At 45.7% G+C, this 13,706-nt stretch overlaps 1 pseudogene across 1 annotated transcript; it reads right to left on the bottom strand.

Moving 5' to 3' along the window:
* Window positions 1-9,496: 9,496 nt before the first annotated feature.
* Window positions 9,497-11,166, bottom strand: LOC108540550 (non-POU domain-containing octamer-binding protein pseudogene; annotated as a pseudogene). Its single transcript, XR_001888702.1, has one exon. The product of XR_001888702.1 is annotated as a non-POU domain-containing octamer-binding protein pseudogene (transcript).
* Between the last annotated feature and the right edge of the window lie 2,540 nt (window positions 11,167-13,706).

Genomic DNA, 13,706 nt, shown 5'->3' with positions numbered 1-13,706 from the left:
AAAAAAAAAAAAAAAAAAAAAAAAAAAAAAAAGAATCTCAGGTAGTATGCCTATTACCTGGGTGACAAAATAATCTGTACACCAAACCCCTGGGATATGCAATTTACCCATATAACAAAGCTGCACATGTAACCCTTAAACCAAAAATAAAAGTTGGAAAGAAAACAAACTTTTTTTAAATAAAGAAGAGCTCAAAGAGGTAATAGAATGTAATCGTGTTGAGCATTGAGGATTATTTTAAGGACTCCATTGGCTTTCCTCTGGGTGCAATGCAGTTATTCCAAGATTTTTAGCAGAGGAATGACCCAATTTTTTTGTTTAATGGGTCAGTATTACCAACTCCTTAATAAATAATATTGTCCACAGGACAAAATTCCTACCAAATGTCAAAGCAGGAAATAAAAACTGGTTATAGAACCTGAGAGTTTGGGTCAACACGCTCTTCTTCCCACCCTACTTGGGAGATTTTGAGCAGGAAGCAGAGATGGAGATCAGATTGCTCTCCTCTGAGTTAGTTATCAGTTGATACACATCCTGGAGGCTTTACAGGAAAGCAGCGGCCCTGCCGTGGAAATTGCCACTGAGGCTGGTCCTGGGACCAAACTTGCTCAGCCCTGTCCACCGCCCAACTGGTCCCTCCAGTCTGCACATAGCCTTCCAGTGTCCTAACCTAATCTCTGTCCAGGGTAACTCATCATTATCTGGGGATCCTGAACAATTCTGTAGACTTTCTTTTTTTATTGACATAGAGTCTCACTCTGTTGCCCAGGCTGGAGTGCAGTGGCGTGATCTCAACTCACTGCAACCTCCGCCTCCCAGGTTCAAATAATTCTCCTGCCTCAGCCTCCCAAGTAACTGGGATTACAGGCATGCACCACCAAGCCTGGCTATTTTTTGTTTTGTTTTGTTTTTGTATTTTTTAGTAGAGACGGGATTTCTCCATATTGACCAGGCTGATCTGGAACTCCTGACCTCAGGTGATCAACCCACCTCAGCCTCCAAAGTGCTGGGATTATAAGCGTAAGCTACCACACCCAGCCAATTCTGTAACTTTTAATCATCTTAATTCAAATCATAGAAATCCAAGATTTCTAAATCCATTATTTCAAAAAGAGACATTTGTTACATTTGCCCAAATATAAGGTGATATTTTTCTTTCCAAATATGAAACCCAAGAAAAAAATGCCTATTTGTGACACAAAATCTTATGTTTGTGACCTTATAAAACCCCTCATACAATAAAGATCAAAGATATGCCTTTTCAATTTGAATCAAAAGACAAAAATCTCTTTGGGATGTTCTCTTTAGGAAAATGCAATTCTCCTTGTGTGTGAGACACATGCTAGCTACCTCATCCAGTTATCTTTCTTGGTTTATCAGTACCATGGGAAGCTTTGCCTTTAAAAATGTGTTATTTGCTGGGCACGGTGGCTCGCACCTATAATTCCAGCACTTTGGGAGGCTGAGGCGAGCGTTATCACCTGAGGTCAGGAGTTCGAGACCAGCCTGACCAACATGGAGAAACCCCATCTGTACTAAAAATACAAAATCAGCCAGGCATGGTGGCCATGTCTGTAATCCCAGCTACTCAGGAGGCTGAGGCAGAAGAATCGCTTGAACCCAGGAGGCGGAGGTTGCTGTGAGCAGAGATCACCCGAGATCGTGCCATTGCATTCCAACCTGGGCAAGAAGAGCAAAACTCCATCTCAAAAAAAAAATACATACATATATATATGTATATGCATACACACACACACATATATATATTTGATTATAGATATATATATGATTACTAGAATGATTATTCTCCCTAACGAGTTCATCTTGAATTTCCCATTTGTGATTTTCCCACTGCTTGCTTTCTAACAGGAAACTAGTCTCATTTACTTTCTCATAATGACAACTTCATGATAAAGGCCTTGCCCAACAGAATTCAGATGTTACTTGATGTTACAGGTGTTGCTTCAGATGACACCTGATTGCCTTTAACACCACTAGCAATTGGAGCGCTAGTCAGGGAGACCCAGATTTTACTCATTACCGCTTAATTTAAAAGACGAAAAGAGCTAGCACTATGTAATGAATTGTCAAAGCCAGGGAACCCATGGAAATTACGGCACAGGCCTTAGTCTCATGTCCGAGCATTCCAGGTCTCATTGCCAGGAGGGAAAAGGAACTGTTGGAGCAGGAGGGCAATGGGAATGGTGTAGCGGTCTGTGACCCAACTGAAAGAGGAAGGCAGTGGGGAGAAAGCGCGCTGGTGGCACTGCAGCAGCTCGGAGGCGCCCAGAGGATGACCCAGGCGGGAGCGCTGGGACTGCATTTAAGGAGGGTTTGCAGGCCCCTGCGCGGACGTTCCCCACTTGTGTTCACTGCGTACTGGGTGCCAGGTCAGCAACACATCTTATGAGGGACTGACGGCCTGCTGGCGGCTGGCTGTAGGGGCAGTTAGGGAACAGTAATTAGAACAGTCAGGGGACCTCCTGCAAGGGAGCCGGAGCCATGCAGATAGCCCGCAAGTTTCCCAGGCAGAGGGGACTGTCCAGCCCCAGAGGTAGGGAGAGATGCATCCAAGGGAACACAGATTGCCATTCCGCCAGAGAACAGGAGAAAGGGCCTCGAGACAGCAGGCCTCGGGACAGACGACCTTGGGACAGCAGGCCATGGGAAGGACATAGGACAGAGGAGCACAGAGCTTGTCCCAGACACTGAGCCAGGCAAGGGGGACACAGAGAGGAAGCTCAACTCCTGGTGGACACCAGGAAGCCCAGGAGAAAAGCAGGATGTGCTCGGTGCTGGAGGGTTGGCGGGGCACCAAGGGATGGCCACAGTGCCAGGGCGCAGGTCTAGGAGGGAGCCCTGGACTATGACAGAGGATGAGGGAGCCTTCCAGGGGAGGCGGCAGGAGAAGGTCGAGGAGCAGAAGGGTGTGGCGTGGGCACCTGGGAGCTGAGGACCAGAGTGGGAGCCACAGCCAGGAGCCCCCAAGGGTGGGGCCCAGGGAAGGGAGATGTGAGGAGATTCCAGGACGCTTTGACAGCGAGTGGGGCGTGTCCCCAAGGCAGGGGAGGAAGCTGCAGTGTCGTCCAGTAATCGGGAGTTTAGGAGGTGTGGCACAGTCGTGGATTTGGTACAGTCACACCCATCAAACCAGATCACAGGCACAGGAGGAAATGAAAGACAGTGCCAAGTACCTGCGGTGTCTTTGACTTTGAAGGCTGACTGTGATTTCACCCTCTAAGGGGTTCCTTTGCTTTTCCTTTGCTTTCAGATTTTCTGCAATGATTATGTATTTAGAGTGGAAAAAAACGTGCCTTAAAATAATCAAACTCTGATTATGCACCAGCACTCAAATAGGAGCTGGAATCAGAGAAGAGAGAGACAGAAATGAAGCAGGTGTCAGAACAGAAACTTGACTACTTGTGTGGAATCCTGTCCATGGAGAACGTTGAACTTGGTTTCCAGTGTGGACTAAATGTGAGGGGCACTAGATTCTGCGCCCGCTGCTCGCTCTACCTTCCTCCCTCCTTTTCACCTGCCGACTCCTGCTGGCCACAGTCCCAGCCGGCACTTCACTACCCCCAAAGCCTGCAGGAGCTGCTCCCGGCCATGTGGCTCTGATCCTCTATTACTGTGCTGACCTGCGCCCCCACCTGCCCTCCCAGCTTCCTCTCGGCCACCTCCCAACAGGTGCCCTGTCTGTGATGAGCTCGTCTGCAGGGGTCTCTGCTCAGAGAGTCCTTCCACCTCCCCTCAAAGGCCCCAGCAAGAACCAGTACCTCTTCCGTCTGACTTGCCTGCCTGCGCCACTAGAGCAGTAGGGACATTTTATCCACTTTGATATCCTCAGTAGCCACCATACAGCAGATGTGCACTACGGCTGAGGCAAGGGAGGGATGTGGGGGGAAACTGAGTCTGGATCAAGTGGAACATCCAGATAGAAACAGAAAGCCGGGAGTCAAAAGCGAGGGCTTCAAACTCGGGAGAAAGGCAATGGCTAGAAATGAAGTGTTTGCTTGTATGTTTGTTTTTGAGACAGGGTCTGGCTCTGTCACCCAGAATGGAGTGTAGCAGCATGATCACGGCTCACTGCAGCTTCAACCTCCCCAGGCTCCGGTGATTCTTCTACCTCAGCCTCCCTAGCCAGCACTACAGGCCTACACCACCATGCCTGGTTAAATTTTGTATTTTTTGTAGAGATGGGATTTCACCATGTTTCCCGGGTTGGTCTTGAACTCTCGGGCTCAAGCAATCTGCCTGCCTTGGCCTCCCGAAGTGCTGGAATTACAGGCATGAGCCACTGCGCCCAGCCAGAAATAAAGATTTGAATGTGAGTCAAATGAAGGGAAAACAGAAACCATGAGTGTGACTAGTGTCCGGGGAGAGAATGAAGAGGATGAACCCATAACTTCCCCGCCCCGTCAACAAGCCTGTTGCAGCCATGAAATCCTGTGCCCCCAGGGCTGACAGGTCCGCAAGAGGACAAGTGACCCAAGGTAAACAAGTCACGTTCCCTCACAGAGCAAGCTGGGATTTTGAAGACAGAAAGGAAGAAACAGAGGCCGGGAGCGGTGGCTCACTCCTGCAATCCCAGCACTTTGGGAGGCCGAGGCAGGCAGATCACGAGGTCAGGTGATCGAGACCATCCTGGCGAACACGGTGAAACCCCGTCTCTACTAAAAATACATAAAAATTAGCCGGGCATGGTGGCAGGCGCCTGTAATCCCAGCTTCTAGGGAGGCTGAGGCAGAAGAATGGCGTGAACCTGGGAGGTGGGGGAGCTTGCAGTGAGCAGAGATCGTGCCACTGCACTCCAGCCTGGGCAACAGAGCGAGACTTTGTCTAAAAAAAAGAAAAAAAAAGAAAGGAAGAAACAGACTGGCAATTGTTGGTACAGGTCACATGAACAGCAGCACACTAAAGAAAAGGTTCACGATTGTCCAGGCCTCTAGTGCCTTCCTAGGTCCAGCCCTTTTCAAAGTACAGTTGTTCAAATGCCTTGAAATGCTTGGACCAACTTCCAGTCAATTCCCTTTTCATTCAAAATGATTACAGAGTTGGTTTCTGATACCTGAAACCCAGACGACCTTAGCAATTACAACCAGATTACTCTGAAGCTAAAAAATATGAAATGCAATGAATGAAGAAAGCTATGGGGGGAGAGTGACATCATGGTTAGTTGTAATAAGAGCTTCAATAGTCATTTAATGATCGTCTCTCTACCTCCTGCTATTATCTTCCCAGACAGAAATGGTTTAGTGATTCCCTTGGGAGAGTTGAAAGCATACTATAGCTGTAGCTCAAATGTGATTTCCCATTCTACTCAGGTTTGGTTGACCAGAATGAAATGAGATTTTTTTTTTTTTTCTTGAGATGGAGACTCACTCTGTCGCCGAGGCTGGAGTGCAGTGGTACGATCTTGGCTCACTGCAACCTCCATCTCCCAGTTCAAGCAATTTTCCTGCCTCAGCCTCCTGAGTAGCTGGGATTATAAGCGTGTGCCACCACACCTGGCTAATTTTTTTTTTTAATTTTTAGTAGAGACAAGGTTTCGCCATATTGGCCAGGCTGGTCTCAAACTCCGGACCTCAGGTGATCCGCCTGCCTCAGCCTCCCAAAGTGCTGGGATTACAGGTGTGAGCCACGCACCTGGCCTTTTTTTCTTTTTAGACAGTCTCGCTCTGTTGCCCAGACTGGAGTGCAGTGGTGCAATCTCGGCTCATTGCAACCTCTGCCTCCTGGGTTCAAGTGATTCTCCTGCCTCAGCCTCCCGAGTAGCTGGGATTACAGGCATGCACCACTACACCTGGCTAATTTTTTTTGTATTTTTAGTAGAGACAGGGTTTCCCCATGTTAGCCAGGCTGGTTTGGAACTCCTGGCCTCAAGTTATCCGCCTGCTACAGCCTCCAAAAGTGCTGGGATTACAGGCATGAGCCACCACACCTGGCCTGATTATATTTTTTAAGGAATTGCTTCTTAAGAATGATAGTCTGGCCGGGCATGGTGGCTCATGCCTATACTCCCAGCACTTTGGGAGGCCGAGGTGGACTGATCACCTGAGGTCAGGAGTTGTAGACCAGCCTGGCCAACATGGCAAAACCCCGTCTCTATTAAAAATACAAAAAAGTAACTGGGCGTGGTGGTGGGCGTCTGTAGTCCCAGCTACTCGGGAGGCTGAGGCAGGAGAATGGCGTAAACCCAGGAGGCGGAGCTTGCAGTGAGTCAAGATCGCGCCACTGCACTCCAGCCTGGGTGACAAGGTGAGACTGTGTCTCAAAAAAGAAAAAAAAAAAAAAGAATGATAGTCTGGCTTCTACAGATTCACATAAATAACAACAGGGGGATACAACCCTTCTCATGTTGGGCAGCTGGTCACAAAATCATAGTACTGTGAGCCTGTCTATTTTTGACAAAAGGAAGAGTTTCTACACATTGTTAAATGCTTATGTATATTTACTGGATAAGAAGCATGAATTAGAACAATCTACTGAAAATGGATTGATTTTAGCATACTGGGTTTTCACAAATTATGACTACATAATTATCACTTTGTGGATCTCCACCAACTAAATAGAGTTTGTGCCAGGTCAATCCTTTTGTCTATTAACTGATATCAATTTGTGAAACATTAAAAAACAAAGGAAATACTGTTTAACAGAATATTTTTAAATTTATCACACTGAGAAAACACAGCCTTTCTTATTTTCCAAGACAATCACCAGTCGGCCACTCCTCAATAAAGGGAATTCCGGCAGTTTCCTGACTTTCCCAGAGTGAGAATTATCTGGTTGCTTATTAACCACCCAGCTCCCCCAGTGACTCTGCTCAGTGGGCTCGGGATGGAGGCCAGGGACTTATATTTTAACAGGTACCTGGGTGGTTGTCATCATCAAAAAAGCTGGGTTCCCCTATGGTTGGGACTGTGGCGTTCCTTCCCTGTTGTCCTGATGCTGCTGGTGTTGACAATGTGATTCCGCCACTGTTGAATTTGTGTTCTATAATATAAATGTGACTATCAGCCATGCACAGTGGCTCACGCTTATAATTCCCAACACTTTGGGAGGCCAAGATGGGAGGATCACTTTAGCCCAGGAGTTCAAGACCAGCTTGGGCAACGTAATGAGACCTTGTTTCTACAAAAAATTTTATAAATTAGCTAGGCACGGTGGCGTACGCCTGTGGTCCTAGCTATATGGTAGGCTAAGGTGAGAGGATCACCTGAGCGTGGTAGGTCTAGGCTGCAGTGAGCTGTGATCATGCCACTGCACTCCAGCCTGGGCAACAGAACAAGACCCTGTCTGAAAAAAAAAATTAAGTAAAATAAAATTGACTATCATATACTGAGGTATAGTTCTCTTGTTATCTTGTTTAGAGTTCTCCAAGCTTCCTGTATCTGTAGACTGATGTTTATCATTAAATTTGAGGGATCAAGGCTATTATTTCTTTCAACAATTTTTCTGCCATTCTCTGTCTTTTCATCTACTGGGATTCTAATTACATATGATATAGACAACTTGAAATTGCCCTACAAGTCACTAAACCCTTGCGCATTTTTTCTTCTTCTTCAAATCTGATCATTTTTATTGCTTTATTTCCGATCCATTAGCCCTTTCTTCTGCAGTCTGTTGCTAAGCAGTGAAACTTTTATTTTACATATTGTAATTTTTCATTTTAGCATTTCCATTGGTTCTTTTTTATAGTCCCATTTCTCTGCTGAGACTCCTTATTCATCTTATTAGGACTATCTTTTTCTTTAAGTCTTTGGATATTTTTGTATTAGTTGTTCAGAGTCTTTCTCTGCCAAGTTCAAGCTTTAGACCAATTGGATCTAGATGTTGTTGATAGCTTTTTTTTTCTTGATAATGGGCCACATTTTTCTGCTTCTTTGCATGTCTACTAATTTGTTATTGTGTGGTGGACATTGTGAATGATACGATGTAAGGAGTTTGGATTATGGCATCTTCCTGTGTAAGATGTTGAGTTTTGTTCTGGCAGGCATTTAAATTACTGTTATATCCTCTTGATCAGGTTAGGCTAGTATCATTCTTTATTTGGGAGGAATCTATTTTGGTTTAAAGCTTAGTCCTAAAGTATTGTTCTTGCTTTATGGCACAGTCCTTACTCCCAAGCATAGCCTTTCTAGGTCTCACCTGAATGCCCAAAGTGTTCACGTTAGGCCAGAGCGCTAACATCTCCCAGTAATGTACCAGTTCTAGTATTACTGTGCCGCTCTCAGCCCCAGCATGGCCTGCCTTGGACAATCACAGCCTAGTCCTAAGTTAAGGATTCACATAAAGACTTCCCACACAAACTTCATTGTCCTGAACAACTCTCTTCTTCTCTAGTACCCTGTTCTGCAGACTTCAGCTCCTTCAGCAGCCCCAAACCCCAATTTCTGCCTCCTCATCTTAGTAAAGTCACTGCTCAGCTTGGATGTCACTTCCCTGTGCCAGGGCAGGCAGAAAGCCAGGGGATCCTGGGGCTCATCTTGTGTTTCCCATATCTCATGATCCCAGTCCAGCACTGCCTGTTACTCAATGCCCCAAAACAGTTGATGCTGTCTACTTTTCCTTTTAAAGGCTCAAAATGTACAATTTTAATAGGTTGATGCTGCATTACTGCTCCATTCTCTCAGAAAAACTCCAATATATCAGAGCAGAATCAAAACAACAGTACACACAATGAAAAAAAATGACACGCGTGACTAACTAAGATAGGCGAGTCTAAGAGCTACTGTCAGACCTTCAGTATACCAGCAACCTGGTTCCCAAGATTGTACTAGGCCCTATCAAGAAAAGGCTGTGAACAGCAACATCATAGAACATCAAAAGGTCCATTCCTGGGCTGTCCTCACCCAAGAAAAAGATGGAGGACAAGTATAACACAAGTTTTTTTTTTTTTTAAAGAATATACTAGAATGAAAAATCTCTAAGCAGAAAATGTCTTCCTTTAAGGACATGAAGGGTAATATATGCGGATATAACAGAAACGTACGCACATTGCCTGATGACCCTTTTGGACTTTCGCCTGAATTCTCACCTGGACAGTGAAATGGAGCAATGGGGGTGCTAAAGTATTGCGGGATGTTTTGGTTTTTGTGTGTATTGGCAGTATTCCTCTGGGACTAGGGCGAGTGTAAAGAATAAAAGTAAGGATGGCACCTGTGGCTCAACCCCTGTAATCCCAGCATTTTGGGAGGCCGCAGGCTGGATGATCATTGAGGTCAGGAGTCTGCAACCGATCAGCCTGGACACGCTTGAACCCGCGAGGCAGAGCGTTGCAGTGAGCTTGAGATCGTGCCAGTACAGTCCAACCTGGGTGAGCAGAGTGAACTGCCGTCCTTGGGAGCGGGGCAAGGACACGAAACAAGATGGACAAAAAAACGGAATGATCAAGATTAGATGGGCCCTCTAATTGGATCCACTTTGCCATGGTTTCCCCCAGGCCCTCAACAACTCACATTTGAGACTTCAGGAATGCACCACACAGAACTGATTAAACAATATATCACACAGAATTGCCTTGTTTAATACCACCCCTCCCTTGCCCTCTGCCTCCAGCATACTCCCTAGAGTAGTACAGGCAGGACAGATCTAACTATTGGAAGGAATCCCTAACACTTTTCCAGGGTAGAATTCTGGCTAGTCCAAAAAGGGTCCTTCTTTTAAGGGTTTTGAGAAACTAGACACTGCAACTTACTAGTATCGGCGACATTTGTTTGGAGCAAATTCAGCTCCAGGAGCTGCACGGTTGAATGCAGGAGGAGTTCCACCAATTGCCCCAATTCCTTCCATTGTAGCAGCCTGACCAAAGCGTTCAGTTGTTGGTGGGGTGAATCCCAAAGTTCCATCCGGCATCATAGTGGCAGGTCCTGGAGGAGCTGGGGTACCAGCTGGCACAGGAGCAGGGGGCATGGCACCTCTGTTGTTTATGCCCATAGCACCTCCCATAGCCATCTGACCCATCCGAATCTCCTGCTCTCTCGCATCAGGGAAGGTTCCCTTGAATCCTTCCTGCTGCGGCCGCATCATTTCTTCTTGCTGCCGCCGCATCTCTTCTTCACGGCGACTGCGCTCTTCCTCCTGCCTGAGCTCCAGTTGCTTTCGTTTTTGTACCTCTTGGTTGTGCAGCTCTTCCATCCTCCGAAGTTCTTCTTGGCGCCTCATCAAATCCTGTCTCATTAGCATGACCTGGTGCTCATGGCCTGCAGCCTCCATCTCCATCTCCAGCTTCTCACGAGCCTCCTTGATGTTGCGGTCCACTTGGTCCTGCTGCTGCTTCTCCATCTCAATGAGTGCCTTCCAGCGCATGGCATACTCATACTCAAAGGAGCCAGGCTGTGCAAATCTGGGTGGCTGCTCTCGTTCCTTGTGAAACTGCTGGTTTTTTATAACCAGCTTCTCTGGAAGTCCCTCTTCATCATCTAACTGGTCCACGGGCTCCACAGTCACAGGATGAGGAAATGTGGTTAGCAGGAAGGAGCCTTCACTGCATCTGTCCAGAGCTTTCCGAGCAGCTGGCTTCCCTGAGAACTCAACAATGCCTTTTCCTGAGGGCCTTCCTCGATCATCCTCGATCACAATGACTACAGCCCTCTCTACCTGGCCAAACACAGAAAAGGCTTCTTCCAGCAGTTCGTTTGACACATACTGAGGAAGGTTTCGAACTGTAAGGGATGCACTATGGCAGGCAAAGCGCACACGCAGCTGCTTTCCACGGAGTGGCATATTGTCCAGCTCCACTTTGGCCATCTCCGCTAGGGTTCGTGTTTCCAAGAGGATAAAGCCAAATCCTTTATCCTTATGAATGAAGACTTCACCCGCCTTTCCATATTTCTCAAATAGTTTCCTCATTTCTTCCTCGGTGATGTCGGGAGGAAGATTTCCCACAAAAAGACGGCTTCGTTGGGTGAAGGTCTTCTCTCCTGGTTTTCTAAAATTCTTCAGGTCAATAGTCAAGCCTTCATTTTGGCTGCTGGCCTGTTGCCCATTTGCAGGTATTGGTGGTGGTGGCGGCTGCTGCTGTTGCTGCTGGTGGTGCTGGTGCTGGTGGTGGTGTTGATGATGCTTTCTTGGAGTATGGTTTTGCTTCTCCAAGTTAAAAGTTTTATTACTCTGCATTTTTGCACCCCTCTACCGACTGGTCTCTCCTCGGAGTAACGGCGACTATTCTGTCTATTTTTATCGTTGTTTTAGCAGAGGGCAAGTCGGGTACCAGTTTCTCTATCATGTCCGAAGTGAAAGTGAAGCAAATGCAATGATGATTGAGGTTGTAAAAGTGGTTCTCAACCATGGCTGCATATTGGAATACCTTGAGGATTTTTTGTGTGTTTGTTTAAATACTAGTGCCCCAGGTGGCCTGAAGGTCCAGCCAAAGTCGAGAAGCAGTCTACATCATCACAGTATTTCCACTGTGGCTTCTCACTTTTGTCAATGTTAGGCTTTTATTGGTTGCAAAATAATCCCCTAAATCACTCTGGGCTCCCTGAATGAGCCTGTACAGAGGGTTTTTTATGGCTTTTGTTATGGCTCCAGGATAATTAGGGTGCTATCTTCTGGAATAAAACCTGCTAGGTCAGCTGCTTCTGGGGCCTGTGCTTCCCAGTCCACATTGACTTGATTAATAATTTACAGTCATCATGAGTGTTATGCTATTTTTGGAGGTCATTACATGAAACCATATCATAACCACGTGTTCTAACACAACATCCAAATGTGATTACTGATTGCTTTAGATATGCTATAGACCTGAGACTGCTCCAATAAAACCAAGACAGCACACTGAACTTGTATACACAAACTCCGTAACTATATTTAGAACAAAACTGGGTTCGGCCGGGCGCGGTGGCCAAGCCTGTAATCCCAGCACTTTGGGAGGCCGAGATGGGCGGATCACGAGGTCAGGAGATCGAGACCATCCTGGATAACACGGTGAAACCCCGTCTCTACTAAAAAAATTACAAAAAAACTAGCCGGGGGAGGTGGCGGGCGCCTGTAGTCCCAGCTACTCGGAAGGTTGAGGCAGGAGAATGGCGTAAACCCCGGAGGTGGAGCTTGCAGTGAGCTGAGATCCGGCCACTGCACTCCAGCCTGGGCGACAGAGCGAGACTCCGTCTCAAAAAAAAAAAAAAAAAAAAAAAAACTGGGTTCAAGCAGTAAGCCTGGCCAGTTCCCATAAGTCACAGTCACTAGTTGTGGGGGGAGGGTAGCATCCCAGGGATGCTAGTATCTAGAGAATTACATCACCTTCAGAAACATCACTAGAATAGAGCTTACCACATTTTTAATCTTGTATCCTTAGTAGTACATTAGTAGATTTTCTAAAATAATGCTTGCTTTACTTTATTTATGAATGGTACCAAAAAACATTTTATCTCATTAAGAATAGTAATATTATGGCTGGGCACAGTAGCTCACGCCTGTAATCCCAGCACTTTGGGAGGCCTAGGCGGGTGGATCACGAGGTCAGGAGTTCAAGACCAACCTGGCCAAGATGGTGAAACCCTGTTTCTACTAAAAATACAAAAAATTAGCCGGGCGTGGTGGCATGCGCCTGTAATCCCAGCTACTCCCGGAGGCTGAGGCAGAGAATTGCTTAAACCTAGGGGTGGAGGTTGCAGTGAGCCGAGATCGCGCCACTGCACTCCAGCCTGGGGGACAGAGTGAGACTCTGTCTCAAAAACAAAGAAAAAAATACAGTAATATCGTGTGTATATATAAAATATAATCCATATTATACATATATAGATTGTATTATATTAATATTTTAAAGAGAGCAATGTAACTTTAAATTTTGCATAATTTTTTTAAAAATATTGATTGAATACTTTACGATAGGGCAATTTGAAGGTCTGGTTTTAAGTTCATGTTCTTTCATTACTTGGTTTTCATGAGTACCTTAGCTAAAAAAGGCATCTCACAAAGATAGGTACAGACAAAGGGGAAAAAGATATTATGTTTCTTAAATTAAAATGTTTATTAGTCTCATTCACCAATTACACAGAAGTTGTTTCTTGAAATTCACTAGCAAATTTAAATCCTTTCTGATCCAATCAGTTGTTCCTGCAAATTAAATAATCAGAGGGTGTTCCATTTCGATAGTTTTAATAAATGGTTTGAAAGCCTGGAAATTTAAATTGAAACATTTTAAGCAAGTTAGAAGACTCTGGTTCCAACTTTTTAAATAATTTTTATGGGTACATAGTAGGTATATATATGTATGGGGTCCCAACTTTTGAAGTGGGAATGTATGAGTTTTTTCAAAGTGACACACATCATTTTAGTGACAAAATCACATAATAATAGAAATAGTTCCAAACATCTGTTTTAAAATCTTTTAGAAAGTTTCTTTTAAAAGTAGTTACTAGCATACTCAGTTTTAGACTATCTCCTCTAACCATGAGGAATCAGATTATGCATTTGTTTTATTTTGTTTTCAAAATATCTCCAGCCAGGAGCAATGGCTCACACCTGTAATCCCAGCATTTTAGGAGGCCAAGGCAGGTGGACCACCTGAGGTCAGGAGTTCGAGACTAGTCTGGCCAACAGGGTGAAACCCTGTCTTTACTAAAAATACAAAAATTTGCTGGGCATGGTGGCACATGCCTGTAATCCCAGCTACTCAGGAGGCTGAGGCAAGAGAATCACTTGAACCCGGGAGGCAGAGGTTGCAGTGAGCCAAGATCGTGCCATTGGACTCCAGCCTG

This window comes from Rhinopithecus bieti, unplaced genomic scaffold (genome assembly GCF_001698545.2).
Source record: "Rhinopithecus bieti isolate Rb0 unplaced genomic scaffold, ASM169854v2 scaffold_18548, whole genome shotgun sequence".
In the NCBI taxonomy this organism is placed as follows: domain Eukaryota; kingdom Metazoa; phylum Chordata; class Mammalia; order Primates; family Cercopithecidae; genus Rhinopithecus; species Rhinopithecus bieti.
The sequence above is the reverse complement of the archived record's forward strand: the minus strand, read 5'-3'. Positions and strand labels throughout refer to the sequence as shown.